Here is a 7,359-nt window from a genome sequence, read left to right as displayed (position 1 = left end):
AAAGATTTATTTATTGATTATATGTAAGTACACTGTAGCTGTCTTCAGACACTCCAGAAGAGGGAGCCAGATCTCGTTACAGATGGTTATGAGCCACCATGTGGTTGCTGGGATTTGAACTCCGGACCTTTGGAAGAGCAGTCGGGTGCTCTTACCCACTGAGCCATCTCACCAGCCCAACACAGGTCCTTTTAAGATTTATTTTATTTCGTTTTTATGTGTTTGTGGGTGCCATCAAAGGCCAAAGGGAAGTATCAGATCTCCTGAAGTTGAAGTTACAGGTAGTTGTGAACTGTTCAGTGTGGGGACTGCCATCCAAACTTGGGTCCTCTGCTAGAGCAGTGTGTGCTCTGGAATGCTGAGCCATGCCGCCAGCCCCAAAGACCTTCCTTTTATCTCTATTCAGAGATGAGCAAGTGTCTGGAGGCCCAAGATTACACCGCTGAAGGGTCAGGGAACTGATCCAGGGCCCATCACTGAAGTCCAGACTGTACTGATTCATCTGCTCCTGACCAGGATACGTTCCAAAGTTAGACAAACTCAGCTTCAAATTCTGGCTCTCATTCGATCTATCCTGACTTGTCTGCTGTCTTAGTCAGGGTTTCTATTTCTGCACAAACATCATGACCAAGAAGCAAGTTGGGAAGGAAGGGATTTATTCAGCTTACATCTCCATGTTGCTGTTCATCACCAAAGGATGGAACTCAGGCAGGTCAGGAAGCAGGAGCTGATGCACAGGCCATGGAGGGATGTTTCTTACTAGCTTGCTCCCCTGGCTTGCTCAGTTTGCTTTCTTATAGAACCCAGGACAACCAGCCCAGGGCTGGTACCACCCAAAATGGGCCCTCCCACCCTTGATCACTAATTGAGAAAATGCCTTCCAGTTGGATCTCATGGAGGCCTTTCCTCAAGGGAGGCTCCTTTCTCTGTGATAACGCCAGCTGTGTCAAGTTGACACACAAAACCAGCCAGTACATCTGTCTAAGCCAGTGGTTCTCAACCTTCCTAACACTGTGACCCTTTAATACAGTTCCTCATGTTGTGGTGACCCCCAACCATAAAATTATTTTGTTACTACTTCATAAGTGTAATTCTGCTACTATTATGAATTGTAATGTAAAATGTCTGAAATGTAGGATATCAGACATGCGACCCTACAAGTTGAAAACAACTGATCTAAACCGTCCTACCTGCAGCCTGCTCCAATTCAGACTCTGGACCAAAGAAGCTCCAGCTAACAGTTTCTGTCAGCTGGGGGCCATTGAAGGATGGATTCAGACAACAACAGCAACAACAACAACAACGACAACAACAACAACAACAATGACGACAACGACAGGCCGGTTGGTGGTGGCCCATGCCTTTAATCCCAGCAGAGACAGGAGGATCTTTGTGAGTTCGAGGCTAGTCTGGTCTATAGAGTAAGTTCCAGGACAGCCAGGGTCACACAGAGAAATCTGATTGGTTTCTCCACCATCGAAGTGAACCAACTGAAGCCTGGTCAGAAGTATAAAGGCAGGTTTACTGAGCGGCAGCTCTCGGGCAAGTTCAGTGTTCTCCAAGGCGGAGTTCATGAAAGTCATGCACCCTGGGTAAGGCGGGGAGGTTTCATGGGTTTGGGACATGGCACAGGGTGATGGCATATGAACTAGGAGCTGGGATTATGCCCATATACGTTTAAAAAGCTGAGCCACCGAGGCAGGCACTTGTGGGTGAGTAGCTGGAACCTCAGAGACAGGGAGAGATGGCATGTCAGCCGGGAGTTTTCTTCTTGTGAGCAGAGTTGGGGGCAAAAGAGCAAATGGGGTTTCTTAGTTTGAGCAGGGGATGAGCAGGGATGAGCAGGGGTGGGCAGGGGATGAGCAGGGGTGAGCAGGGGATGAGCAGGAGTGAGCAAGGGTGAGCAGGGATGAGCAGGGGTGAGCAGGGGTGAGTAGGGGTTCCAACCGAACTAAATCCTGTCTCGATGACAAAACAAAGCAAAACCCCAAGAAACAAAAGAATGGTTTCAGAAGAAAGCTCAAGGACTGTTTTATTTGAGTTTTAAAAGAAAAACCTTAGGGCAGGCAAGCTGTAAACCTTGCCATCTCCCCAGAGGGAGGATCAGACCTCTAATACCATTGCAACACTGTTTCCCAGAGCAGCTTGTAAGAGCTTGTAAACACTTGACACATAAGGCATCCATCTTTATTCTTGCAGTGAGTTACAGGGGACATGGCAGAGAAGCCTGGATTTGTTTTCTGCTCTGTGTGTGTGTGTGTGTGTGTGTGTGTGTGTGTGTGTGTAAGGGTATTTGAGACAGGGTTTCATGTTGCCCAGACTAGTTAGGTCCCAACCTCTGACATGACTGGAGTTATAGTCTCTTGAAATCTCGCCACCATCTGGGGACTAACGGTACAGTACACAAGCACCTGCTCTGTCTCCAAAGCCCATCCTCCACCCCTGCCCTCCCTCCACCCCCCAGCTTAGCCCACACTGTTGTTCTGAGCTAAGATGATGCAGGGGGTTATGATGTGCCAACACCAGTCCTGGGGATTCATAGGTTCCTACTCATCCTACCTTCATAGTCACTCCTTGAAAGCCGTTGCTTTTGGTCCACATTTTACAACCAGCCATGTGGAAGATCAGGTCCTGCTTGGGTTCCAGGAGCCTAGAGTCACTCTTTGGGCCCTTTTAACTTCAGTTTGCTAATCTGAAAAGTGGATGGGGGAGGGGAGTGCTAACCTGACTCTACCGAACTGGATTGCTGGTGTATCCCTGAAGTGTTTTCAAGTGGATTGAGCTGCTGCTGTCTGCTAACCTGTGAACTGAACTGCCGATTTCCAGACAACTCAGACTGGAGTTACTCCAAAGAACCTTTCTAAACAGCTCCACTTCCCCTATATTCTTTCTTTCCCACTCCCTCGGGTGGGTGGTGGGCTAAAGGGAGGTAAAGGATCATTATTTAAAATAGGGATATAAAAAATTAAAGTTCCAGGGGAGCTTTGCAACAGGCAAGAGCAGTCAGAGAGTTCAGGGCACAGGGCCTGCCTTGAGTAGGGTAGGGAGGGTTGGTTCTGCCCCACCTTCAATCAGAAGTGGGTGTGGGATGATTCTGTGACATCTTTCTCCAGCCTCCTGTGGAGTCATCCAAGAAACTGAGTCACAGCACAATGAAAGTCACAGGCACCACCCTGAGAGGGCCCCCGTTCTGCTGTCTGACTGTCCGCCTGTCTGTCAAGGGAACCCTGAGCCGTGACCCTGGACTGTGGTAGCCACCTTGACGCTGGATGAGTTACATCATCACCTCCACACATGAGAAGGAAGAGGACAGGCCTGTGGGAACTGGGGACATCAAGCCAAAGCATGCTTGACTTGGATGGAGAAAAGTCTGTCTGCTGACAGCTGTAAAAACACAGCTCTGCACAGCTGTCACTAAGTGTGTGTGTTTGTATGTGATGTGTGTGTCAATGTACTTGTTACTGTGGGAGTGTGTATATGGATGCACATACCTGTGCACATGTGTATACGTGTGCAGGAGTGTGAGAAGCAGGGGTCCACCCCAGGTGTCTCTCTTTGATCTCTCTCTACTTTTATTTGTTTTTAACTTATCTTTATTCTTTTGTACATATGAGTGTCTTGCTTGCAGGCATGTCTGTGCGCTAACTGACTACCTGGTGCCCTCCGAGGCCAGAAGCGAGTGTCAGCATCAGATTCCCTGGGATTACAGGCGCTGTGTCAAACACTGCAGGGAGACTTGGTATGTGAGGTCCAGCTCTAATTCTCTCGTGTCTCCTGATTTTTCACCAAATGTGAGAAAGTCAGTCTGCTCCAAATGTTTGATCATAATTTTAAAGTAATAACTAGTAATAACTAGTGTAGGCAAAACCACACACACATAAAAGAAAAATAAGTAAAACCTTTGTTTCAAAGATTTATTAATTTATTTTACATATATGAGTACACTGTAGCTGTGCAGATGGTTGTGAGCCTTCATGTGGTTGTTGGAAATTGAATTTAGGCTCTGCTCGCTCTGGTCAATGCTGCTCGCTCTGGTCGGCCCTGTTTGCTCCAGTCATCTCTGCTCACTCAGTCCCTGCTGGCTCTGGCCCAAAGATTTATTTATTATACATAAATACAGTTGTACCAGAAGAGGGCATCAGATCACACTAGGGGTGGTTGTGAGCCACCATGTGGTTGCTGGGATTTGAACTCAAGACCTTCGGAAGAGCAGTCAGTGCTCTTACCCACTGAGCCATCTCGCCAGCCCAAAATAAGTACAATCTTTAAAAAACCCAAACAATATTTTGTTTAAAAATTGTTCACAGTTGCTGGGTGTGGTGGCGCATGCCTTTAATCTCAGTATTTGGGAAGCAGAGGCAGGCAGATTTCTGAGTTCGAGGCCAGCCTGGTCTACAGAGTGAGTTCCAGGACAGCCAGGGCTACACAGAGAAACCCTGTCTTGAAAAAAAAAATTGTTCACAGTTACTAATCACCAGGAAAGTGTGAGTTAAAACCACAGTGAGAAGTCAGCTCACACTTATTAGAGGGGCCGTTATTAAAACTCCAAAAAAATCAAGTACATCTGAGGACAGTTCCCATGTGGGAGGGGGCTCTGACATGAGGTATCACTGGGGGTATAATAATATGTATGACAAGTAACATGGAAGTTCTCAAAAACATTACAAACAGAAGTACGGACACATGTCTGGCTGTATCCAAAGAAATGACATCAACATGCGGAGGGGCAGAAATGACGTCAATATGCTGAGGGGCAGCTGCTCTCCTGTGCTCATCATTGTGTTCTTCACAAAGACCAAGACATGGGAATGATCCTACCAATGAATGGGTGGTGTGTGCATGTTAGAGGGTGGGGTGGAATGCCGCGCTCATCTGCAGCAAAGATCGCAGCTCGCTCGTGTGCAGCATGCAGGAACCTGGAGGATGTTACGTGAGGTGAAATAAGCCAGCAAAAACTCCGCATGGCATCTCTTGTGTGTAGAAACCAAAAGCTCAAATCAGAGACACAGGGTCACATGGCTAGGGGCTGAGAGGCAAGGGGTGTGAGGTGGACATGGGGGGCAGAGGCTGGGGAAAGGGCACAGACTTGGGTTTTGTGGGGTGAGGAAGCTCTGGAGACCTATTGTACTGTACGGGTAGACGGTAATAGTGCTGATTGTGTGTTATTTGTTGAGAATAGTCTTAAATATTCTTACCAACCTCCCTGCCCCGTTTCCTCTAGTTTCCAAACTTTCACTGTGGAATGATCTGGGACGTTCACAAAACTCACAAGAATGTTACAAGGCTCAAGGGCCCCTTCTTGGGTTTATGTAAGCAGTAAGTAACTGTTGGAGAGAGTAGCCACCTCAGAGGAAGTGCAGCTTTTGTGATTCATCATCGCACCATAGGGGGGGGGGTGTTTCCCAGTGAAGCAGCTGTCCCAGGCACTTATGTGCCTGTAAGTAACCCCCACGCCCATGTCTGGAAAGAGGCCCAATAGACTCATCAAGTCACCAAGTATCTTAGTTAGGATTCTCATTTGCTGTGAAGAGACACCACGACCATAGCAACTCTTATAAAGGAAACCATTTAGTAGCGGCTGGCTTTTGCGGCCGGCCAGCAGCTCGCAACGTGAACGGTTCAACTGAGATGGCCGCTCGAGCTAAGGGAGGAACTAGATGGGGAGAAAGAAGAAACGGAGCCAAACCCGTAGGGAACCCGGGGTCCAGTAGCAGGGTGAACACGTGTGTGGCTCCAAGCAGCAAAGTGGCATGGTCCAGCAGTGGGCGTGGCAGAACCAATGAGCAGGAAACTCCACCCCTGAGCCAGCAGGTTCCAGGCTGGGGTGGGGAGGCTACAGCTGGCTTACAGTTTCAGAGGTTTAGTTCATTATTATCACGGCTGGAAGCATGGCAGTGTGTAGGTAGACATGGTGCTGGAGAAGGAGCTGTGAGTTCTACATTTTGATCTGCAGGCAGCAGCAGCAGCAGCAGCAGCAGGAGACTGTGTGCCGCACTGGGCATACCTTGAGCATAGAAGACCTCAAAGCCCACCCCCACAATGACACACTTCCTCCAACAAAACCACGCCTATCCCAACAAGGCCACAGCTTTTAACAATGCCACTCCCTATGGTCCAAGCCTTCAAACACATGAGTCTATGTGGGCCTTTCCTATTCAAACCACCACACGCCAAGCTAGATGCGGGCAGAATCATTTGGTACTCAGTGTACTTTCTGGAGTGGATAGATGGTGTTCACGTCCACCCAGAAGAAGACATGCAACGCAGACAGACAGACAGACAGACAGACAGACAGACAGACATGCACGCAGGCATGAATGCACATAGGAAAAAAAAAAAGGCCAGGCAGTTGTGGTGCATACCTTTAATCCCAGCACTTGAGAGGCAGAGGGAGATATATCTATGAGTTTGAGGTCAGCCTGGTCTACAGAGTGAGTTCCAGGGCAGTCAGGGAAACCCTGTCTTGAAAAAAACCAACACCTGCCCCCAAAACAAAAGAAACATACACACCAAGAGTATACATGTTGTGTGGGGCTACATTCATGGTCTGCTTATCCTCATGTGGTCCACAGGCTCTCGCTGGGATGCGCAGGGCAGATCCTCTTTCTCAGCAGAGCCAGTATTTAAAAGGCAGAATCTGGGTAAGGGAGGTCCTATGAAGGGAGGGGTCTGTTCTAACTGTGCCCCTGGGTCTGGCTCCCTTAGTGTCCACTGCCTTAGATCCTACAGGGTCTTAATACTGTAAATTATATAACATTTGCAGTTATAGGGTTTGGCAACTTTCCTCTGCTGGGATTCATGTGTTCCCTGCCCCTGGGGAACTGCCTTCAGGAGAGGAGGGGTGGTGGGGTGGAGCAGGGAGGGAAGGACTGTCATTTTCAGCTTTTTACAAGGTCACAGCATGGCTCTTAGGGAGTCAGAAACAGCTCATCCACCCAAGAGAGACGATTAATTGTGCTGACAGGGAGGCGTGATGTGATCCGTGGGCCAGAGGTTCACGAGGCCTGTAAATCTTCCCAAATGACCCATTATATGGCTTGTGGTGCTGCCAGCCAAGTTAATTCTGATTTCAAATGAGTCCAAGGGCCTGATATGACAATTTGTAAATCATCACCAGCAGCAGCGGCAACAACAACAACAAACACCCAAAAAAGCCAAAAAAGAAAAAAACAAAACAACAAAAAGCAATTGCTTTTACCATTCTGCATGTCTGAATGGTCTGTGTGTGGTGTGTGGTGTATACATATATATGTGTCTTTATGTGTGGGAGCAGAACCACGTGTTCACATAGAAGTCAGACATCAGGTGTCTTCCCCTACAGCTCTCCACGGTACTTTTGGAACCAGGGTCCCTTACTGA

This window comes from Mus caroli, chromosome 4, assembly GCF_900094665.2.
Source record: "Mus caroli chromosome 4, CAROLI_EIJ_v1.1, whole genome shotgun sequence".
NCBI lineage: Eukaryota > Metazoa > Chordata > Mammalia > Rodentia > Muridae > Mus > Mus caroli.
Note: the sequence above shows the minus strand (reverse complement) of the source record.